Below are 24,462 nucleotides of genomic sequence, written 5' to 3'. Positions count from 1 at the left end.
ACATCTGGGGGACTCTTGGAATGGTGGTACGACCATGGAGTTCCTCTCGCCTATCCTGTTGAGAGTGCCTCCTCTTGAGATGCGACGGGAACGCCGGGAATTCTTTCCCGTTGAAAGCAGGGAAAGGATCCCTCATCTCGAGCTACGAGGGGGAAACGGGGCTCCTCTGGATGTGGGCGGGACCATCGTGCTTCCTCTCGAGTGGAAACGGGTATGGCGGTGAACTTCTTGAGTTGCAGCAAGGGTGTGAAAGACTCTTTCGAAGTTCCAGAGGTTAGGTGTCATTAGTCTCCAGACGCCTCATCGGAAATAGGCCTCATCTCGCCTGGAAGGGAGAACTTCCTGGATTTTCTCGAGTTGCGGCAGGTGTTCTCGAGTTACAACGGGGACCTCAGGGACCCGCCCTGGTGTCCTCACAAGAGGCCAGTCTTCATGCGAGTTGCTAGGGGGCCTCTCGGGATTCCTCTCCCGTCGATACCGGGGCCAAAAACCTTGTGTGGAGTCAGGGCCGGAACCGAGGATTCCTCTCAGGGTCTGACATGGATCTTTGGGTACTTCTGGAGTCTCCCCAGGGGAGTCAGGCCTCGTCTCGTGTGGGGGCATGCACGTGCGCTTTCCTTCCATGCTGTAGCAGCAATGTCACGCTTCCCGTGGCGTGGATCAAAGGATCTGTGGTTTTCCCTCGAGGCTTTCCCTTGAGGCTTTCCCACAGGGCTGTCCCACGTGCCACCGTGGTGTGAGCCGATCCTCGGCGTGAAAGATGAGCCAGTGCAGGGCAAAGAGATTCCTCTGGAATGGACTGAGACATCTGGGGGACTCTTGGAATGGTGGTACGACCATGGAGTTCCTCTCGCCTTTCCTGTTGAGAGTGCCTCCTCTTGAGATGCGACGGGAATGCCGGGAATTCTTTCCCGTTGAAAGCAGGGAAAGGATCCCTCATCTCGAGCTACGAGGGGGAAACGGGGCTCCTCTGGATGTGGGCGGGACCATCGTGCTTCCTCTCGAGTGGAGACGGGTATGGCGGTGAACTTCTTGAGTTTCAGCAAGGGTGTGAAAGACCCTTTCGAAGTTCCAGAGGTTAGGTGTCATTAGTCTCCAGACGCCTCATCGGAAATAGGCCTCTTCTCGCCTGGAAGGGAGAACTTCCTGGATTTTCTCGAGTTGCGGCAGGTGTTCTCCAGATACGACCGGGACATCAGGGACCCGCCCTGGTGGCCTCAGGAGAGGCCAGTCCCCATGCGACTTGCTAGGGGGCCTCTCGGGATTCCTCTCCCGTCGATACCGGGGCCAAAAACCTTGTGTCGAATCAGGGCCAGAACCGAGGATTCCTCTCAGGGGCTGACATGGATCTTTGGGTTCTTCTGGAGTCTCCCCAGGGGAGTCAGGCCTCGTCTCGAGTGGGGGCATGCACTTGCGCTTTCCTTCCAGCCTGTAGCAGCAATGTCACACTTCCCGTGGCGTATATCAAAGGATCTGTGGTTTTCCCTCGAGGCTTTCCCTCGAGGCTTTCCCACAGGGCTGTCCCACGTGCCACCGTGGTGTGAGTCGATCCTCGGCGTGAAAGATGAGCCAGTGCAGGGCAAAGAGGTTCCTCTGGAATGGACTGAGACATCTGGGGGACTCTTGGAATGGTGGTACGACCATGGAGTTCCTCTCGCCTTTCCTGTTGAGAGTGCCTCCTCTTGAGATGCGACGGGAACGCCGGGAATTCTTTCCCGTTGAAAGCAGGGAAGGATCCCTCATCTCGAGCTACGAGGGGGAAACGGGGCTCCTCTGGATGTGGGCGGGATCATCGTGCTTCCTCTCGAGTGGAGACGGGTATGGCGGTGAACTTCTTGAGTTGCAGCAAGGGTGTGAAAGACCCTTTCGAAGTTCCAGAGGTTAGGTGTCATTAGTCTCCAGACGCCTCATCGGAAATAGGCCTCATCTCGCCTGGAAGGGAGAACTTCCTGGATTTTCTCGAGTTGCGGCAGGTGTTCTCCAGATACGACCGGGACCTCAGGGACCCGCCCTGGTGGCCTCAGGAGAGGCCAGTCCCCATGCGAGTTGCTAGGGGGCCTCTCGGGATTCCTCTCCCGTCGATACCGGGGCCAAAAACCTTGTGTGGAGTCAGGGCCGGAACCGAGGATTCCTCTCAGGGGCTGACATGGATCTTTGGGTACTTCTGGAGTCTCCCCAGGGGAGTCAGGCCTCGTCTCGAGTGGGGGCATGCACGTGCGCTTTCCTTCCAGGCTGTAGCAGCAATGTCACGCTTCCCGTGGCGTGGATCAAAGGATCTGTGGTTTTCCCTCGAGGCTTTCCCTCGAGGCTTTCCCAAAGGGCTGTCCCACGTGCCACCGTGGTGTGAGTCGATCCTCGGCGTGAAAGATGAGCCAGTGAAGGGCAAAGAGGTTCCTCTGGAATGGACTGAGACATCTGGGGGACTCTTGGAATGGTGGTACGACCATGGAGTTCCTCTCGCCTTTCCTGTTGAGAGTGCCTCCTCTTGAGATGCGACGGGAACGCCGGGAATTCTTTCCCGTTGAAAGCAGGGAAAGGATCCCCCATCTCGAGCTACGAGGGGGAAACGGGGCTCCTCTGGATGTGGGCGGGACCATCGTGCTTCCTGTCGAGTGGAGACGGGTATGGCGGTGAACTTCTTGAGTTGCAGCAAGGGTGTGAAAGACCCTTTCGAAGTTCCAGATGTTAGGTGTCATTAGTCTCCAGAAGCCTCATTGGAAATAGGACTCATCTCGCCTGGAAGGGAGAACTTCCTGGATTTTCTCGAGTTGCGGCAGGTGTTCTCGAGTTACGACGGGGACCTCAGGGACCCGCCCTGGTGGCCTCAGGAGAGGCCAGTCCTCATGCGAGTTGCTAGGGGGCCTCTCGGGATTCCTCTCCCGTCGATACCGGGGCCAAAAACCTTGTGTGGAGTCAGGGCCGGAACCGAGGATTCCTCTCAGGGGCTGACATGGATCTTTGGGTACTTCTGGAGTCTCCCCAGGGGAGTCAGGCCTCGTCTCGAGTGGGGGCATGCACGTGCGCTTTCCTTCCAGGCTGTAGCAGCAATGTCACGCTTCCCGTCACGTGGATCAAAGGATCTGTGGTTTTCCCTCGAGGCTTTCCCTCGAGGCTTTCCCACAGGGCTGTCCCACGTGCCACCGTGGTGTGAGTCGATCCTCGGCGTGAAAGATAAGCCAGTGCAGGGCAAAGAGGTTCCTCTGGAATGGACTGAGACATCTGGGGGACTCTTGGAATGGTGGTACGACCATGGAGTTCCTCTCGCCTTTCCTGTTGAGAGTGCCTCCACTTGAGATGCGACGGGAACGACGGGAATTCTTTCCCGTTGAAAGCAGGGAAAGGATCCCTCATCTCGAGCTACGAGGGGGAAACGGGGCTCCTCTGGATGTGGGCGGGACCATCGTGCTTCCTCTCGAGTGGAGACGGGTATGGCGGTGAACTTCTTGAGTTGCAGCAAGGGTGTGAAAGACCCTTTCGAAGTTCCAGAGGTTAGGTGTCATTAGTCTCCAGACGCCTCATCGGAAATAGGCCTCATCTCGCCTGGAAGGGAGAACTTCCTGGATTTTCTCGAGTTGCGGCAGGTGTTCTGGAGTTACGACGGGGACCTCAGGGACCCGCCCTGGTGGCCTCAGGAGAGGCCAGTCCTCATGCGAGTTGCTAGGGGGCCTCTCGGGATTCCTCTCCCGTCGATACCGGGGCCAAAAACCTTGTGTGGAGTCAGGGACGGAACCGAGGATTCCTCTCAGGGGCTGACATGGATCTTTGGGTACTTGTGGAGTCTCCCCAGGGGAGTCAGGCCTCGTCTCGAGTGGGGGCATGCACGTGCGCTTTCCTTCCAGGCTGTAGCAGCAATGTCACGCTTCCCGTCACGTGGATCAAAGGATCTGTGGTTTTCCCTCGAGGCTTTCCCTCGAGGCTTTCCCACAGGGCTGTCCCACGTGCCACCGTGGTGTGAGTCGATCCTCGGCGTGAAAGATGAGCCAGTGTAGGGCAAAGAGGTTCCTCTGGAATGGACTGAGACATCTGGGGGACTCTTGGAATGGTGGTACGACCATGGAGTTCCTCTCGCCTTTCCTGTAGAGAGTGTCTCCTCTTGAGATGCGACGGGAACGCCGGGAATTCTTTCCAGTTGAAAGCAGGAAAAGGATCCCTCATCTCGAGCTACGAGGGGAAACGGGGCTCCTCTGGATGAGGGCGGGACTATCGTGCTTCCTCTCGAGTGGAGACGGGTATGGCGGTGAACTTCTTGAGTTGCAGCAAGGGTGTGAAAGACCCTTTCGAAGTTCCAGAGGTTATGTGTCATTAGTCTCCAGACGCTTCATCGGAAATAGGCCTCATCTCGCCTGGAAGGGAGAACTTCCTTGATTTTCTCGAGTTGCGGCAGGTGTTCTCGAGTTACGACGGGGACCTCAGGGACCCGCCCTGGTGGCCTCAGAAGAGGCCAGTCCCCATGCGAGTTGCTAGGGGGCCTCTCGGTATTCCTCTCCCATCGATACCGGGGCCAAAAACCTTGTGTGGAGTTAGGGCCTGAACCGAGGATTCCTTTCAGTGGCTGATATGGATCTTTGGGTACTTCTGGAGTCTCGCCAGGGGAGACAGGCCTCATCTCGAGTGGGGGCATGCACGTGCGCTTTCCTTCCAGGCTGTAGCAGCAATGTCACGCTTCCCATCGCGTGGATCAAAGGATCTGTGGTTTTCCCTCGAGGCTTTCCCACAGGGCTGTCCCACGTGCCACCGTGGTGTGAGTCGATCCTCGGCGTGAAAGATGAGCCAGTGCAGGGCAAAGAGGTTCCTCTGGAATGGACTGAGACATCTGGGGGACTCTTGGAATGGTGGTACGACCATGGAGTTCCCCTCGCCTTTCCTGTTGAGAGTGCCTCCTCTTGAGATGCGACGGGAACGCCAGGAATTCTTTCCCGTTGAAAGCAGGGAAAGGATCCCTCATCTCGAGCTACGAGGGGGAAACGGGGCTCCTCTGGATGTGGGCGGGACCATCGTGCTTCCTCTCGAGTGGAGACGGGTGTGGCGGTGAACTTCTTGAGTTGCAGCAAGGGTGTGAAAGACCCTTTCGAAGTTCCAGAGGTTAGGTGTCATTAGTCTCCAGACGCCTCATCGGAAATAGGCCTCATCTCGCCTGGAAGGGGGAACTTCCTGGAATTTCTCGAGTTGTGGCAGGTGTTCTCGAGTTACGACGGGGACCACAGGGACCCGCCCTGGTGGCCTCAGGAGAGGTCAGTCCCCATGCGAGTTGCTAGGGGGCCTCTCGGGATTCCTCTCCCGTCGATACCGGGGCAAAAACCTTGTGTGGAGTCAGGGCCGGAACCGAGGATTCCTCTCAGGGGCTGACATGGATCTTTGGGTACTTCTGGAGTCTCCCCAGGGGAGTCAGGCCTCGTCTCGAGTCGGGGCATGCACGTGCACTTTCCTTCCAGGCTGTAGCATCAATGTCACGCTTCCCGTGGCGTGGATCAAAGGATCTGTGGTTTTCCCTCGAGGCTTTCCCTCGAGGCTTTCCCACAGGGCTGTCCCACGTGCCACCGTGGTGTGAGTCGATCCTCGGCGTGAAAGATGAGCCAGTGCAGGGCAAAGAGGTTCCTCTGGAATGGACTGAGACATCTGGGGGACTCTTGGAATGGTGGTACGACCATGGAGTTCCTCTCGCCTTTCCTGTTGAGAGTGCCTCCGCTTGAGATGCGACGGGAACGCCGGGAATTCTTTCCCGTTGAAAGCAGGGAAAGGATCGCTCATTTCAAGCTAGGAGGGGGAAACGGGGCTCCTCTGGATGTGGGCGGGACCATCGTGCTTCCTCTAGAGTGGAGACGGGTATGGCGGTGAAATTCTTGAGTTGCAGCAAGGTTGTGAAAGACCCTTTCGAAGTTCCAGAGTTTAGGTGTCATTAGTCTCCAGACGCCTCATCGGAAATAGGCCTCATCTCGCCTGGAAGGGAGAACTTCCTGGATTTTCTCGAGTTGTGGCAGGTGTTCTCGAGTTACGACGGGGACCTCAGGGACCCGCCCTGGTGGCCTCAGGAGAGGCCAGTCCCCATGCGAGTTGCTAGGGGGCCTCTCGGGATTACTCTCCCGTCGATACCGGGGCCAAAAACCTTGTGTGGAGTCAGGGCCGGAACCGAGGATTCCTCTCAGGGGCTGACATGGATCTTTGGGTACTTCTGGAGTCTCCCCGGGGAGTCAGGCCTCGTCTCGTGTCGGGGCATGCACGTGCACTTTCCTTCCAGGCTGTAGCAGCAATGTCACGCTTCCCGTGGCGTGGATCAAAGGATCTGTGGTTTTCCCTCGAGGCTTTCCCACAGGGCTGTCCCACGTGCCACCGTGGTGTGAGTCGATCCTCGGCGTGAAAGATGAGCCAGTGCAGGGCAAAGAGGTTCCTCTGGAATGGACTGAGACATCTGGGGGACTTTTGGAATGGTGGTACGACCATGGAGTTCCTCTCGCCTTTCCTGTTGAGATTGCCTCCGCTTGAGATGCGACGGGAACGCCGGGAATTCTTTCCCATTGAAAGCAGGGATAGGATTCCTCATCTCGAGCTACGAGGGGGAAAGGGGGCTCCTCTGGATGTGGGCGGGACGATCGTGCTTCCTCTCGAGTGGAGACGGGTATGGCGGTGAACTTCTTGAGTTGCAGCAAGGGTGTGAAAGACCCTTTCGAAGTTCCAGAGGTTAGGTGTCATTAGTCTCCAGACGCCTCATCGGAAATAGGCCTCATCTCGCCTGGAAGGGAGAACTTCCTGGATTTTCTCGAGTTGCGGCAGGTGTTCTCGAGTTACGACGGGGACCTCAGGGACCCGCCCTGGTGGCCTCAGGAGAGGCCAGTCCCCATGCGAGTTGCTAGGGGGCCTCTCGGGATTCCTCTCCCGTCGATACCGGGGCCAAAATCCTTGTGTGGAGTCTGGGCCGGAAACGAGGATTTCTCTCAGGGGCTGACATGGATCTTTGGGTACTTCTGGAGTCTCCCCAGGGGAGTCAGGCCTCGGCTCGAGTGGGGGCATGCACGTGCGCTTTCCTTCCAGGCTGTAGCAGCAATGTCACGCTTCCCGTGGCGTGGATGAAAGGATCTGTGGTTTTCCCTCGAGGCTTTCCCTCGAGGCTTTCCCACTGGGCTGTCCCACGTGCCACCGTGGTGTGAGTCGATCCTCGGCGTGAAAGATGAGCCAGTGCAGGGCAAAGAGGTTCCTCTGGAATGGACTGAGACATCTGGGGGACTCTTGGAATGGTGGTAAGACCATGGAGTTCCTCTCGCCTTTCCTGTTGAGAGTGCCTCCTCTTGAGATGCGACGGGAACGCCGGGAATTCTTTCCCGTTGAAAGCAGGGAAAGGATCGCTCATCTCGAGCTAGGAGGGGGAAAGGGGGCTCCTCTGGATGTGGGCGGGACGATCGTGCTTCTTCTCGAGTGGAGACGGGTATGGCGGTGAACTTCTTGAGTTGCAGCAAGGGTGTGAAAGACCCTTTCAGAGTTCCAGAGTTTAGGTGTCATTAGTCTCCAGACGCCTCATCGGAAATAGGACTCATCTCGCCTGGAAGGGAGAACTTCCTGGATTTTCTAGAGTTGCCGCAGGTGTTCTCGAGTTACGACGGGGACATCAGGGACCCGCCCTGGTGGTCTCAGGAGAGGCCAGTCCCCAGGCGAGTTGCTAGGGGGCCTCTCGGGATTCCTCTCCCGTCGATACCGGGGCCAAAATCCTTGTGTGGAGTCAGCGCCGGAAACGAGGATTCCTCTCAGGGGCTGACATGGAACTTTGGGTACTTCTGGAGTCTCCCCAGGGGAGTCAGGCCTCGGCTCGAGTGGGGCCATGCACGTGCGCTTTCCTTCCAGGCTGTAGCAGCAATGTCACGCTTCCCATCGCGTGGATCAAAGGATCTGTGGTTTTCCCTCGAGGCTTTCCCTCGAGGCTTTCCCACAGGGCTGTCCCACGTGCCACCGTGGTGTGAGTCGATCCTCGGCGTGAAAGATGAGCCAGTGCAGGGCAAAGAGGTTCCTCTGGAATGGACTGAGACATCTGGGGGACTCTTGGAATGGTGGTACGGCCATGGAGTTCCTCTCGCCTTTCCTGTTGAGAGTGCCTCCTCTTGAGATGCGACGGGAACGCAGGAATTCTTTCCCGTTGAAAGCAGGGAAATGATCCCTCATCTCGATCTCCGAGGGGGAAACGGGGCTCCTCTGGATGTGGGCGGGACCATCGTTCTTCCTCTAGAGTGGAGACGGGTATGGCGGTGAACTTCTTGAGTTGCAGCAACGGTGTGAAAGACCCTTTCGAAGTTCCAGAGGTTAGGTGTCATTAGTCTCCAGACGCCTCATCGGAAATAGGCCTCATCTCGCCTGGAAGGGAGAACTTCCTGGATTTTCTCGAGTTGCGGCAGGTGTTCTCGAGTTACGACGGGGACCTCAGGGACCCGACCTGGTGGCCTCAGAAGAGGCCAGTCCCCATGCGAGTTGCTAGGGGGCCTCACGGTATTCCTCTCCCATCGATACCGGGGCCAAAAACCTTGTGTGGAGTTAGGGCCGGAACCGAGGATTCCTTTCAGTGGCTGATATGGATCTTTGGGTACTTCTGGAGTCTCGCCAGGGGAGACAGGCCTCATCTCGAGTGGGGGCATGCACGTGAGCTTTCCTTCCAGGCTGTAGCAGCAATGTCACGCTTCCCATCGCGTGGATCAAAGGATCTGTGGTTTTCCCTCGAGGCTTTCCCTCGAGGCTTTCCCACTGGGCTGTCCCACGTGCCACCGTGGTGTGAGTCGATCCTCGGCGTGAAAGATGAGCCAGTGCAGGGCAAAGAGGTTCCTCTGGAATGGACTGAGACATCTGGGGGACTCTTGGAATGATGGTAAGACCATGGAGTTCCTCTCGCCTTTCCTGTTGAGAGTGCCTCCTCTTGAGATGCGACGGGAACGCCGGGAATTCTTTCCCGTTGAAAGCAGGGAAAGGATCGCTCATCTCGAGCTAGGAGGGGGAAAGGGGGCTCCTCTGGATGTGGGCGGGACGATCGTGCTTCCTCTCGAGTGGAGACGGGTATGGCGGTGAACTTCTTGAGTTGCAGCAAGGGTGTGAAAGACCCTTTCGAAGTTCCAGAGTTTAGGTGTCATTAGTCTCCAGACGCCTCATCGGAAATAGGACTCATCTCGCCTGGAAGGGAGAACTTCCTGGATTTTCTCGAGTTGCGGCAGGTGTTCTCGAGTTACGACGGGGACATCAGGGACCCGCCCTGGTGGCCTCAGGAGAGGCCAGTCCCCAGGCGAGTTGCTAGGGGGCCTCTCGGGATTCCTCTCCCGTCGATACCGGGGCCAAAATCCTTGTGTGGAGTCAGGGCCGGAACCGAGGATTCCTCTCAGGGGCTGACATGGATCTTTGGGTACTTCTGGAGTCTCCCCAGGGGAGTCAGGCCTCGCCTCGAGTGGGGCCATGCACGTGCGCTTTCCTTCCAGGCTGTAGCAGCAATGTCACGCTTCCCATCGCGTGGATCAAAGGATCTGTGGTTTTCCCTCGAGGCTTTCCCTCGAGTCTTTCCCACAGGGCTGTCCCACGTGCCACCGTGGTGTGAGTCGATCCTCGGCGTGAAAGATGAGCCAGTGCAGGGCAAAGAGGTTCCTCTGGAATCGACTGAGACATCTGGGGGACTCTTGGAATGGTGGTACGACCATGGAGTTCCTCTCGCCTTTCCTGTTGAGAGTGCCTCCTCTTGAGATGCGACGGGAATGCCGGGAATTCTTTCCCGTTGAAAGCAGGGAAAGGATCGCTCATCTCGAGCTAGGAGGGGGAAACGGGGCTCCTCTGGATGTGGGCGGGACCATCGTGCTTCCTCTAGAGTGGAGACGGGTATGGCGGTGAACTTCTTGAGTTGCAGCAAGGGTGTGAAAGACCCTTTCGAAGTTCCAGAGGTTAGGTGTCATTAGTCTCCAAACGCCTCATCGGAAATAGGCCTCATCTCGCCTGGAAGGGAGAACTTCCTGGATTTTCTCGAGTTGCGGCAGGTGTTCTCGAGTTACGACGGGGACCTCAGGGACCCGCCCTGGTGGCCTCAGGAGAGGCCAGTCCCCATGCGAGTTGCTAGGGGGCCTCTCGGGATTCCTCTCCCGTCGATACCGGGGCCAAAAACCTTGTGTGGAGTCACGGCCGGAACCGAGGATTCCTCTCAGGGGCTGACATGGATCTTTGGGTACTTCTGGAGTCTCCCCATGGGAGTATGGCCTCGTCTCGAGTGGGGGCATGCACGTGCGCTTTCCTTCCCGGCTGTAGCAGCAATGTCACGCTTCCCGTGGCGTGGATCAAAGGATCTGTGGTTTTCCCTCGAGGCTTTCCCTCGAGGCTTTCCCACAGGGCTGTCCCACGTGCCACCGTGGTGTGAGTCGATCCTCGGCGTGAAAGATGAGCCAGTGCAGGGCAAAGAGGTTCCTCTGGAATGGACTGAGACATCTGGGGGACTCTTGGAATGGTGGTACGACCATGGAGTTCCCCTCGCCTTTCCTGTTGAGAGTGCCTCCTCTTGAGATGCGACGGGAACGCAAGGAATTCTTTCCCGTTGAAAGCAGGGAAAGGATCCCTCATCTCGAGCTACGAGGGGGAAACGGGGCTCCTCTGGATGTGGGCGGGACCATCGTGCTTCCTCTCGAGTGGAGACGGGTGTGGCGGTGAACTTCTTGAGTTGCAGCAAGGGTGTGAAAGACCCTTTCGAAGTTCCAGAGGTTAGGTGTCATTAGTCTCCAGACGCCTCATCGGAAATAGGCCTCATCTCGCCTGGAAGGGGGAACTTCCTGGAATTTCTCGAGTTGTGGCAGGTGTTCTCGAGTTACGACGGGGACCTCAGGAACCCGCCCTGGTGGCCTCAGGAGAGGCCAGTCCGCAAGCGAGTTGCTAGGGGGCCTCTCGGGATTCCTCTCCCGTCGATACCTGGGCAAAAACCTTGTGTGGAGTCAGGGCCGGAACCGAGGATTCCTCTCAGGGTCTGACATGGATCTTTGGGTACTTCTGGAGTCTCCCCAGGGGAGTCAGGCCTCGTCTCGAGTCGGGGCATGCACGTGCACTTTCCTTCCAGGCTGTAGCAGCAATGTCACGCTTCCCGTGGCGTGGATCAAAGGATCTGTGGTTTTCCCTCGAGGCTTTCCCGCGAGGCTTTCCCACAGGGCTGTCCCACGTGCCACCGTGGTGTGAGTCGATCCTCGGCGTGAAAGATGAGCCAGTGCAGGGCAAAGAGGTTCCTCTGGAATGGACTGAGACATCTGGGGGACTCTTGGAATGGTGGTAAGACCATGGAGTTCCTCTCGCCTTTCCTGTTGAGAGTGCCTCCGCTTGAGATGCGACGGGAACGCCCGGAATTCTTTCCCGTTGAAAGCAGGGAAAGGATCGCTCATTTCGAGCTAGGAGGGGGAAACGGGGCTCCTCTGGATGTGGGCGGGACCATCGTGCTTCCTCTAGAGTGGAGACGGGTATGGCGGTGAACTTCTTGAGTTGCAGCAAGGGTGTTAAAACCCTTTCGAAGTTCCAGAGTTTAGGTGTCATTCGTCTCCAGACGCATCATCGGAAATAGGCCTCATCTCGCCTAGAAGGGAGAACTTCCTGGATATTCTCGAGTTGTGGCAGGTGTTCTCGAGTTATGACGGGGACCTCAGGGACCCGCCCTGGTGTCCTCAGTAAAGGCCAGTCCCCATGCGAGTTGCTAGGGGGCCTCTCGGGATTCCTCTCCCGTCGATACCGGGGCCAAAAACCTTGTCTGGAGTCAGGGCCGGAACCGAGGATTCCTCTCATGGGCTGACATGGATCTTTGGGTATTTCTGGAGTCTCCCCAGGGGAGTCAGGCCTCGTCTCGAGTGGGGGCATGCACGTGTGCTTTCCTTCCAGGCTGTAGCAGCAATGTCACGCTTCCCGTGGCGTGGATCAAAGGATCTGTGGTTTTCCCTCGAGGCTTTCCCACAGGGCTGTCCCACGTGCCACTGTGGTGTGAGTCGACTTCTCCGTGAAAGATGAGCCAGTGCAGGGCAAAGAGGTTCCTCTGGAATGGACTGAGACATCTGGGGGACTCTTGGAATGGTGGTACGGCCATGGAGTTCCTCTCGCCTTTCCTGTTGAGAGTGCCTCCTCTTGAGATGCGACGGGAACGCAGGAATTCTTTCCCGTTGAAAGCAGGGAAAGGATCCCTCATCTCGATCTCCGAGGGGGAAACGGGGCTCCTCTGGATGGGGGTGGGACCATCGTTCTTCCTCTCGATTGGAGATGGGTATGGCGGTGAACTTCTTGAGTTGCAGCAAGGGTGTGAAAGACCCTTTCGAAGTTCCAGAGGTTAGGTGTCATTAGTCTCCAGACGCCTCATCGGAAATAGGCCTCATCTCGCTGGAAGGGAGAACTTCCTGGATTTTCTCGAGTTGCGGCAGGTGTTCTCGAGTTACGACGGGGACCTCAGGGACCCGCCCTGGTGGCCTCAGGAGAGGCCAGTCCCCATGCGAGTTGCTAGGGGGCCTCTCGGGATTCCTCTCCCGTCGATACCCGGGCCAAAAACCTTGTGTGGAGTCTGGGCCGGAACCGAGGATTCCTCTCACGGGCTGATATGGATCTTTGGGTACTTCTGGAGTCTCGCCAGGGGAGAAAGGCCTCATCTCGAGTGGGGGCATGCACGTGCACCTTCCTTCCAGGCTGTAGCAGCAATGTCACGCTTCCCATCGCGTGGATCAAAGGATCTGTGGTTTTCCCTCGAGTCTTTCCCTCGAGGCTTTCCCACAGGGCTGTCCCACGTGCCACCGTGGTGTGAGTCGACCCTCGGCGTGAAAGATGAGCCAGTGCAGGGCAAAGAGATTCCTCTGGAATGGACTGAGACATCTGGGGGACTCTTGGAATGGTGGTACCACCATGGAGTTCCTCTCGCCTTTCCTGTTGAGAGTGCCTCCTCTTGAGATGCGACGGGAACGCCGGGAATTCTTTTCCGTTGAAAGCAGGGAAAGGATCGCTCATCTCGAGCTAGGAGGGGGAAACGGGGCTCCTCTGGATGTGGGCGGGACCATCGTGCTTCCTCTAGAGTGGAGACGGGTATGGCGGTGAACTTCTTGATTTGCAGCAAGGGTGTGAAAGACCCTTTCGAAGTTCCAGAGTTTAGGTGTCATTAGTCTCCAGACGCCTCATCGGAAATAGGCCTCATCTCGCCTGGAAGGGAGAACTTCCTGGATTTTCTCGAGTTGCGGCAGGTGTTCTCGAGTTACGACGGGGACCTCAGGGACCCGCCCTGGTGGCCTCAGGAGAGGCCAGTCCCCATGCGAGTTGCTAGGGGGCCTCTCGGGATTCCTCTCCCGTCGATACCGGGGCCAAAAACCTTGTGTGGAATCAGGGCCGGAACCGAGGATTCCTCTCAGTGGCTGACATGGATCTTTGGGTACTTCTGGAGTCTCCCCAGGGGAGTCAGGCCTCGTCTCGAGTGGGGGCATGCACGTGCGCTTTCCTTCAAGGCTGTAGCAGCAATGTCACGCTTCCCGTGGCGTGAATCAAACGATCTGTGGTTTTCCCTCGAGGCTTTCCCTCGAGGCTTTCCCACAGGGCTGTCCCACGTGCCACCGTGGTGTGAGTCGATCCTCGGCGTGAAAGATGAGCCAGTGCAGGGCAAAGAGGTTCCTCTGGAATGGACTGAGACATCTGGGGGACTCTTGAAATGGTGGTACGACCATGCAGTTCCTCACGCCTTTCTTGTTGAGAGTGCCTCCTCTTGAGATGCGACGGGAACGCCGGGAATTCTTTCCCGTTGAAAGCAGGGAAAGGATCCCTCATCTCGAGCTACGAGGGGGAAACGGGGCTCCTCTGGATGTGGGCGGGACCATCGTGCTTCCTCTCGAGTGGAGACGGGTATGGCGGTGAACTTCTTGAGTTGCAGCAAGGGTGTGAAAGACCCTTTCGAAGTTCCAGAGGTTAGGTGTCATTAGTCTCCAGACGCCTCATCGGAAATAGGCCTCATCTCGCCTGGAAGGGAGAAATTCCTGGATTTTCTCGAGTTGCGGCAGGTGTTCTCGAGTTACGACGGGAACCACAGGGACCCGCCGTGATGGCCTCAGGAGAGGCCAGTCCCCATGCGAGTTGCTAGGGGGCCTCTCGGGATTCATCTGCCGTCGATACCGGCGCCAAAAACCTTGTGTGGAGTCAGGGCCGGAACCGAGGATTCCTCTCAGGGGCTGACATGGATGTTTGGGTACTTCTGGAGTCTCCCCAGGGGAGTCAGGCCTCGGCTCGAGTGGGGGCATGCAGTGCGCTTTCCTTCCAGGCTGTAGCAGCAATGTCACGCTTCCCGTGGCGTGGATCAAAGGATCTGTGGTTTTCCCTCGAGGCTTTCCCTCGAGGCTTTCCCACAGGGCTGTCCCACGTGCCACCGTGGTGTGAGTCGATCCTCGGCGTGAAAGATGAGCCAGTGCAGGGCAAAGAGGTTCCTCTGGAATGGACTGAGACATCTGGGGGACTCTTGGAATGGTGGTACGACCATGGAGTTCCTCTCGCCTTTCCTGTTGAGAGTGCCTCCTCTTGAGATGCGACGGGAACGCCGGGAATTCTTTCCCGTTGAAAGCAGGGAAAGGATCGCTCATCTCGAGCTAGCAGGGGGAAACGGGGCTCCTCTGGATGTGGGCGGGACGATCGTGCTTCCTCTAGAGTGGAGACGGGTATGGCGGTGAACTTCTTGAGTTGCAGCAAGGGTGTGAAAGACCCTTTCGAAGTTCCAGAGGTTAGGTGTCATTAGTCTCCAGACGCCTCATCGGAAATAGGCCTCATCTCGCCTGGAAGGGAGAACTTCCTGGATTTTCTCGAGTTGCGGCAGGTGTTTTCGAGTTACGACGGGGACCTCAGGGACCCGCCCTGGTGGCCTCAGAAGAGGCCAGTCCCCATGCGAGTTGCTAGGGGGCCTCTCGGTATTCCTCTCCCATCGATACCGGGGCCAAAAACCTTGTGTGGAGTTAGGGCCGGAACCGAGGATTCCTTTCAGTGGCTGATATGGATCTTTGGGTACTTCTGGAGTCTCGCCAGGGGAGACAGGCCTCATCTCGAGTGGGGGCATGCACGTGCGCTTTCCTTCCAGGCTGTAGCAGCAATGTCACGCTTCCCATCGCGTGGATCAAAGGATCTGTGGTTTTCCCTCGAGGCTTTCCCTCGAGGCTTTCCCACTGGGCTGTCCCACGTGCCACCGTGGTGTGAGTCGATCCTCGGCGTGAAAGATGAGCCAGTGCAGGGCAAAGAGGTTCCTCTGGAATGGACTGAGACATCTGGGGGACTCTTGGAATGATGGTAAGACCATGGAGTTCCTCTCGCCTTTCCTGTTGAGAGTGCCTCCTCTTGAGATGCGACGGGAACGCCGGGAATTCTTTCCCGTTGAAAGCAGGGAAAGGATCGCTCATCTCGAGCTAGGAGGGGGAAAGGGGGCTCCTCTGGATGTGGGCGGGACGATCGTGCTTCCTCTCGAGTGGAGACGGGTATGGCGGTGAACTTCTTGAGTTGCAGCAAGGGTGTGAAAGACCCTTTCGAAGTTCCATAGTTTAGGTGTCATTAGTCTCCAGACGCCTCATCGGAAATAGGACTCATCTCGCCTGGAAGGGAGAACTTCCTGGATTTTCTCGAGTTGCGGCAGGTGTTCTCGAGTTACGACGGGGACATCAGGGACCTGCCCTGGTGGCCTCAGGAGAGGCCAGTCCCCAGGCGAGTTGCTAGGGGGCCTCTCGGGATTCCTCTCCCGTCGATACCGGGGCCAAAATCCTTGTGTGGAGTCAGGGCCGGAAACGAGGATTCCTCTCAGGGGCTGACATGGATCTTTGGGTACTTCTGGAGTCTCCCCAGGGGAGTCAGGCCTCGCCTTGAGTGGGGCCATGCACGTGCGCTTTCCTTCCAGGCTGTAGCAGCAATGTCACGCTTCCCATCGCGTGGATCAAAGGATCTGTGGTTTTCCCTCGAGGCTTTCCCTCGAGTCTTTCCCACAGGGCTGTCCCACGTGCCACCGTGGTGTGAGTCGATCCTCGGCGTGAAAGATGAGCCAGTGCAGGGCAAAGAGGTTCCTCTGGAATCGACTGAGACATCTGGGGGACTCTTGGAATGGTGGTACGACAATGGAGTTACTCTCGCCTTTTCTGTTGAGAGTGCCTCCTCTTGAGAAGCGACGGGAACGCCTGGAATTCTTTCCCGTTGAAAGCAGGGAAAGGATCGCTCATCTCGAGCTCCGAGGGGGAAACGGGGCTCCTCTGGATGTGGGCAGGACCATCGTGCTTCCTCTAGAGTGGAGACGGGTATGGCGGTGAACTTCTTGAGTTGCAGCAAGGGTGTGAAAGACCCTTTCGAAGTTCCAGAGTTTAGGTGTAATTAGTCTCCAGACGCCTGATCGGAAATAGGCCTCATCTCGCCTGGAAGGGAGAACTTCCTGGATTTTCTCGAGTTGCTGCAGGTGTTCTCGAGTTACGACGGGGACCTCAGGGACCCGCCCTGGTGGCCTCAGGAGAGGCCAGTCCCCATGCGAGTTGCTAGGGGGCCTCTCGGGATTACTCTCCCGTCGATACCGGGGCCAAAAACCTTGCATGGAGTCAGGGCCGGAACCGAGGATTCCTCTCAGGGGCTGACATGGATCTTTGGGTACTTCTGGAGTCTCGCCAGGGGAGACAGGCCTTATCTCGAGTGGGTGCATGCAGGTGCGCTTTCCTTCCAGGCTGTAGCAGCAATGTCACGCTTCCCATCGCGTGGATCAAAGGATCCGTGGTTTTCCCTCGAGGCTTTCCCTCGAGGCTTTCCCACAGGGCTGTCCCACGTGCCACCGTGGTGTGAGTCGATCCTCGGCGTGAAAGATGAGCCAGTGCAGGGCAAAGAGTTTCCTCTGGAATGGACTGAGACATCTGGGGGACTCTTGGAATGGTGGTACGACCATGGAGTTCCTCTCGCCTTTCCTGTTGAGAGTGCCTCCTCTTGAGATGCGACGGGAACGCCGGGAATTCTTTCCCGTTGAAAGCAGGGAAAGGATCGCTCATCTCGAGCTAGGAGGGGGAAACGGGGCTCCTCTGGATGTGGGCGGGACCATCGTGCTTCCTCTAGAGTGGAGACGGGTATGGCGGTGAACTTCTTGAGTTGCAGCAAGGGTGTGAAAGACCCTTTCGAAGTTCCAGAGGTTAGGTGTCATTAGTCTCCAGACGCCTCATCGGAAATAGGCCTCATCTCGCCTGGAAGGGAGAACTTCCTGGATTTTCTCGAGTTGCGGCAGGTGTTCTCGAGTTACGACGGGGACCTCAGGGACCCGCACTGGTGGCCTCAGGAGAGGCCAGTCCCCATGCGAGTTGCTAGGGGGCCTCTCGGGATTCCTCTCCCGTCGATACCGGGGCCAAAAACCTTGTGTGGAGTCACGGCCGGAACCGAGGATTCCTCTCAGGGGCTGACATGGATCTTTGGGTACTTCTGGAGTCTCCCCATGGGAGTATGGCCTCGTCTCGAGTGGGGGCATGCACGTGCGCTTTCCTTCCAGGCTGTAGCAGCAATGTCACGCTTCCCGTGGCGTGGATCAAAGGATCTGTGGTTTTCCCTCGAGGCTTTCCCTCGAGGCTTTCCCACAGGGCTGTCCCACGTGCCACCGTGGTGTGAGTCGATCCTCGGCGTGAAAGATGAGCCAGTGCAGGGCAAAGAGGTTCCTCTGGAATGGACTGAGACATCTGGGGGACTCTTGAAATGGTGGTACGACCATGCAGTTCCTCACGCCTTTCTTGTTGAGAGTGCCTCCTCTTGAGATGCGACGGGAACGCCGGGAATTCTTTCCCGTTGAAAGCAGGGAAAGGATCCCTCATCTCGAGCTACGAGGGGGAAACGGGGCTCCTCTGGATGTGGGCGGGACCATCGTGCTTCCTCTCGAGTGGAGACGGGTATGGCGGTGAACTTCTTGAGTTGCAGCAAGGGTGTGAAAGACCCTTTCGAAGTTCCAGAGGTTAGGTGTCATTAGTCTCCAGACGCCTCATCGGAAATAGGCCTCATCTCCCCTGGAAGGGAGAAATTCCTGGATTTTCTCGAGTTGCGGCAGGTGTTCTCGAGTTACGACGGGAACCACAGGGACCCGCCCTGATGGCCTCAGGAGAGGCCAGTCCCCATGCGAGTTGCTAGGGGGCCTCTCGGGATTCATCTACCGTCGATACCGGCGCCAAAAACCTTGTGTGGAGTCAGGGCCGGAACCGAGGATTCCTCTCAGGGGCTGACATGGATGTTTGGGTACTTCTGGAGTCTCCCCAGGGGAGTCAGGCCTCGGCTCGAGTGGGGGCATGCAGTGCGCTTTCCTTCCAGGCTGTAGCAGCAATGTCACGCTTCCCGTGGCGTGGATCAAAGGATCTGTGGTTTTCCCTCGAGGCTTTCCCTCGAGGCTTTCCCTCGAGGCTTTCCCACAGGGCTGTCCCACGTGCCACCATGGTGTGAGTCGATCCTCGGCGTGAAAGATGAGCCAGTGTACGGCAAAGAGGTTCCTCTGGAATGGACTGAGACATCTGGGGGACTCTTGGAATGGTGGTACGACCATGGAGTTCCTCTCGCCTTTCCTGTTGAGAGTGCCTCCTCTTGAGATGTGACGGGAAGGCCGGGAATTCTTTGCGTTGAAAGCAGGGAAAGAATCCCTCATCTCGAGCTTCGAGGGGGAAACGGGGCTCCTCTCGATGTGGGCGGGACCATCGTGCTTCCTCTCGAGTGGAGACGGGTATGGCGGTGAACTTCTTGAGTTGCAGCAAGGGTGTGAAAGACCCTTTCGAAGTTCCAGAGGTTAGGTGTCATTCGTCTCCAGACGCATCATCGGAAATAGGCCTCATCTCGCCTAGAAGGGAGAACTTCCTGGATATTCTCGAGTTGTGGCAGGTGTTCTCGAGTTATGACGGGGACCTCAGGGACCCGCCCTGGTGGCCTCAGGAAAGGCCAGTCCCCATGCGAGTTGCTAGGGGGCCTCTCGGGATTCCTCTCCCGTCGATACCGGGGCCAAAAACCTTGTCTGGAGTCAGGGCCGGAACCGAGGATTCCTCTCAGGGGCTGACATGGATCTTTGGGTATTTCTGGAGTCTCCCCAGGGGAGTCAGGCCTCGTCTCGAGTGGGGTCATGCACGTGTGCTTTCCTTCCAGGCTGTAGCAGCAATGTCACGCTTCCCGTGGCGTGGATCAAAGGATCTGTGGTTTTCCCTCGAGGCTTTCCCACAGGGCTGTCCCACGTGCCACTGTGGTGTGAGTCGACTTCTCCGTGAAAGATGAGCCAGTGCAGGGCAAAGAGGTTCCTCTGGAATGGAATGAGACATCTGGGGGACTCTTGGAATGGTGGTACGGCCATGGAGTTCCTCTCGCCTTTCCTGTTGAGAGTGCCTCCTCTTGAGATGCGACGGGAACGCAGGAATTCTTTCCCGTTGAAAGCAGGGAAAGGATCCCTCATCTCGATCTCCGAGGGGGAAACGGGGCTCCTCTGGATGGGGGCGGGACCATCGTTCTTCCTCTCGAGTGGAGACGGGTATGGCGGTGAACTTCTTGAGTTGCAGCAAGGGTGTGAAAGACCCTTTCGAAGTTCCAGAGGTTAGGTGTCATTAGTATCCAGACGCCTCATCGGAAATAGGCCTCATCTCGCTGGAAGGGAGAACTTCCTGGATTTTCTCGAGTTGCGGCAGGTGTTCTCGAGTTACGACGGGGACCTCAGGGACCCGCCCTGGTGGCCTCAGGAGAGGCCAGTCCCCATGCGAGTTGCTAGGGGGCCTCTCGAGACTCCTCTCCCGTCGATACCGGGGCCAAAAACCTTGTGTGGAGTCAGTGCCGGAACCGAGGATTCCTCTCAGGGGCTGACATGGATCTTTGGGTATTTCTGGAGTCTCCCCAGGGGAGTCAGGCCTCGTCTCGAGTGGGGGCATGCACGTGCGCTTTCCTTCCAGGCTGTAGCAACAATGTCACGCTTCCCGTCGCGTGGATCAAAGGATCTGTGGTTTTCCCTCGAGGCTTTCCCTCGAGGCTTTCCCACAGGGCTGTCCCACGTGCCACCGTGGTGTGAGTCGATCCTCGGCGTGAAAGATGAGACAGTGCAGGGCAAAGAGGTTCCTCTGGAATGGACTGAGACATCTGGGGGACTCTTTGTATGGTGGTACGACCATGGAGTTCCGCTCGCCTTTCCTGTTGAGAGTGCCTCCTCTTGAGATGCGTCAGGAACGCCGGGAATTCTTTGCTTTGAAAGCAGTGAAAGGATCCCTCATCTCGAGCTACGAGGGGGAAACGGGGCTCCTCTGGATGTGGGCGGGACCATCGTGCTTCCTCTCGAGTGGAGACGGGTATGGCGGTGAACTTCTTGAGTTGCAGCAAGGGTGTGAAAGACCCTTTCGAAGTTCCAGAGGTTAGGTGTCATTAGTCTCCAGACGCCTCATCGGAAATAGGCCTCATCTCGCCTGGAAGGGAGAAATTCCTGGATTTTCTCGAGTTGCGGCAGGTGTTCTCGAGTTACGACGGGAACCACAGGGACCCGCCCTGATGGCCTCAGGAGAGGCCAGTCCCCATGCGAGTTGCTAGGGGGCCTCTCGGGATTCCTCTCCTGTCGATACCGGGGCCAAAAACCTTGTGTGGAGTCAGGGCCGGAACCGAGGATTCCTCTCAGGGGCTGACATGGATGTTTGGGTACTTCTGGAGTCTCCCCAGGGGAGTCAGGCCTCGGCTCGAGTGGGGGCATGCACGTGCGCTTTCCTTCCAGGCTGTAGCAGCAATGTCACGCTTCCCGTCGCATTTATCAAAGGATCTGTGGCTTTCCCTCGAGGCTTTCCCTCGAGGCTTTCCCACAGGGCTGTCCCACGTGCCACCGTGGAGTGAGTCGATCCTCGGCGTGAAAAATGAGCCAGTGCAGGTCAAAGAGGTTCCTCTGGAATGGACTGAGACATCTAGGGGACTCTAGGAATGGTGGTACGACCATTGAGTTCCTCTCGCCTTTCCTGTTGAGAGTGCCTCCTTTTGAGATGCGACGGGAATGATGGGAACTTTTTCCCGTTGAAAGCAGGGAAACGATCCCTCATCTCGAGCTACGAGGGGGAAACGGGGTTCCTCTGGATGTGGGCGGGACCATCGTGCTTCCTCCCGAGTGGAGACGGGTATGGCGGTGAACTTCTTGAGTTGCAGCAAGGGTGTGAAAGACCCTTTCGAAGTTCCAGAGATTAGGTGTCATTAGACTCCAGACGCCTCATCGGAAATAGGCCTCATCTCGCCTGGAAGGGAGAACTTCCTGGATTTTCTCGAGTTGCGGCAGGTGTTCTCGAGTTACGACGGGGACCTCAGGGACCCGCCCTGGTGGCGTCAGGAGAGGCCAGTCCCCATGCGAGTTGCTAGGGGGCTTCTCGGGATTCCTCTCCCGTCGATACCGGGGCCAAAAACCTTGTGTGGAGTCAGGGCCGGAACCGAGGATTCCTCTCAGGGGCTGACATGGATCTTTGGGTACTTCTGGAGTCTCCAAAGGGGAGTCAGGCCTCGTCTCGAGTGGGGGCATGCACGTGCGCTTTCCTTCCAGGCTGTAGCAGCAATGTCACGCTTCCCGTCGAGTGGATCAAAGGATCTGTGGTTTTCCCTCGAGGCTTTCATTCGAGGCTTTCCCACAGGGCTGTCCCACGTGCCACCGTGGTGTGAGTCGATCCTCGGCGTGAAAGATGAGCCAGTGCAGGGCAAAGAGGTTCCTCTGGAATGGACTGAGACATCTGGGCAATCCTGGAATGGTGGTACGACCATGGAGTTCCTCTCGCCTTTCCTGTTGAGAATGCCTCCTCTTGAGATGCGACGGGAACACTGGGAATTCTTTCCCGTTGAAAGCAGGGAAAGGATCCCTCATCTCGAGCTACGAGGGGGAAACGGGGCTCCTCTGGATGTGGGCGGGACCATCGTGCTTCCTCTCGAGTGGAGACGGGTATGGCGGTGAACTTCTTGAGTTGCAGCAAGGGTGTGAAAGACCCTTTCGAAGTTCCAGAGGTTAGGTGTCATTAGTCTCCAGACGCCTCATCGGAAATAGGCCACATGTCGCCTGGAAGGGAGAACTTCCTGGATTTTCTCGAGTTGCGGCAGGTGTTCTCGAGTTACGTCGGGGACCTCAGGGAACCGCCCTGGTGGCCTCAGGAGAGGCCAGTCCCCATGCAATTTGCTAGGGGGCCTCTCGGGATTCCTCTCCCGTCGATACCGGGGCCAAAAACCTTGTGTGGAGTCAGGCCCGGAACCGAGGATTCCTCTCAGGGGCTGACATGGATCTTTGGGTACTTCTGGAGTCTCCCCAGGGGAGTCAGGCCTCGTCTCGAGTGGGGGCATGCACGTGCGCTTTCCTTCCAGGCTGTAGCAGCAATGTCACGCTTCCCTTCGCGTGGATCAAAGGATCTGTGGTTTTCCCTCGAGGCTTTCCCTCGAGGCTTTCCCACAGGGCTGTCCCACGTGCCACCGTGGTTTGAGTCGTTCCTCGGCGTGAAAGATGAGCCAGTGCAGGGCAAAGAGGTTCCTCTGGAATGGACTGAGACATCTGGGGGACTCTTGGAATGGTGGTACGACCATGGAGTTCCTCTCGCCTTTCCTGTTGAGAGTGCCTCCTCTTGAGATGCGACGGGAACGCCGGGAATTCTTTCCCGTTGAAAGCAGGGAAAGGATCCCTCATCTCGAGCTACGAGGGGGAAACGGGGCTCCTCTGGATGTGGGCGGGACCATCGTGCTTCCTCTCGAGTGGAGACGGGTATGGCGGTGAACTTCTTGAGTTGCAGCAAGGGTGTGAAAGACCCTTTCGAAGTTCCAGAGGTTAGGTGTCATTAGTCTCCAGACGCCTCATCGGAAATAGGCCTCATCTCGCCTGCAAGGGAGAACTTCCTGGATTTTCTCGAGTTGCGGCAGGTGTTCTCGAGTTACGACGGGGACCTCAGGGACCCGCCCTGGTTGCCTCAGGAGAGGCCAGTCCCCATGCGAGTTGCTAGGGGGCCTCTCGGGATTCCTCTCCCGTCGATACCGGGGCCAAAAACCTTGTGTGGAGTCAGGGCCGGAACCGAGGATTACTCTCAGGGGTGACATGTATCTTTGGGTACTTCTGGAGTCTCCCCAGGGGAGTCAGGACTCGTCTCGAGTGGGGGCATGCACGTGCGCTTTCCTTCCAGGCTGCAGCAGCAATGTCACGCTTCCCGTCGCGTGGATCAAAGGATCTGTGGTTTTCCCTCGAGGCTTTCCCTCGAGGCTTTCCCACAAGGCTTTCCCACGTGCCACCGTGGTGTGAGTCGATCCTCGGCGTGAAAGATGAGCCAGTGCAGGGCAAAAGGTTCCTCTGGAATGGACTGAGACATCTGGGGGACTCTTGGAATGGTGGTACGACCATGGAGTTCCTCTCGCCTTTCCTGTTGAGAGTGCCTCCTCTTGAGATGCGACGGGAACGCCGGGAATTCTTTCCCTTTGAAAGCAGGGAAAGGATCCCTCATCTCGAGCTCCGAGGGGGAAACGGGGCTCCTCTGGATGTGGGCGGGACCATCGTGCTTCCTCTCGAGTGGAGACGTGTATGGCGGTGAACTTCTTGAGTTGCAGCAAGGGTGTGAAAGACCCTTTCGAAATTCCAGAGGTTAGGTGTCATTAGTCTCCAGACGCCTCATCGGAAATAGGCCTCATCTCGCCTGGAAGGGAGAACTTCCTGGATTTTCTCGAGTTACGGCAGGTGTTCTCGAGTTACGACGGGGACCTCAGGGACCCGCCCTGGTGGCCTCAGGAGAGGCCAGTCCCCATGCGAGTTGCTAGGGGGCCTCTCGGGATTTCTCTCCCGTCGATACCGGGGCCAAGAACCTTGTGTGGAGTCAGGGCCCGAACCGAGGATTCCTCTCAGGGGCTGACCTGGATCTTTGGGTACTTCTGGAGTCTCCCCAGGGGAGTCAGGCCTCGTCTCGAGTGGGGGCATGCACGTGTGCTTTCCTTCCAGGCTGTAGCAGCAATGTCACGCTTCCCGTCGCGTGGATCAAAGGATCTGTGGTTTTCCCTCGAGGCTTTCCCTCGAGGCTTTCCCACAGGGCTGTCCCACGTGCCACCGTGGTGTGAGTCGATCCTCGGCGTGAAAGATGAGCCAGTGCAGGGCAAAGAGGTTCCTCTGGAATGGACTGAGACATCTGGGGGACTCTTGGAATGGTGGTACGACCATGGAGCTCCTCTCGCCTTTCCTGTTGAGAGTGCCTCCTCTTGAGATGCGACGGGAACGCCGGGAATTCTTTCCCGTTGAAAGCAGGGAAAGGATCCCTCATCTCGAGCTCCGAGGGGGAAACGGGGCTCCTCTGGATGTGGGCGGGACCATCGTGCTTCCTCTCGAGTGGAGACGGGTATGGCGGTGAACTTCTTGAGTTGCAGCAAGGGTGTGAAAGACCCTTTCGAAGTTCCAGAGGTTAGGTGTCATTAGTCTCCAGACGCCTCATCGGAAATAGGCCTCATCTCGCCTGGAAGGGAGAACTTCCTGGATTTTCTCGAGTTGCGGCAGGTGTTCTCGAGTTACGACGGGGACCTCAGGGACCC

Source organism: Capricornis sumatraensis, chromosome 15 (assembly GCF_032405125.1).
Source record: "Capricornis sumatraensis isolate serow.1 chromosome 15, serow.2, whole genome shotgun sequence".
In the NCBI taxonomy this organism is placed as follows: Eukaryota; Metazoa; Chordata; class Mammalia; order Artiodactyla; family Bovidae; genus Capricornis; species Capricornis sumatraensis.
This window is presented reverse-complemented; position numbering follows the sequence as displayed.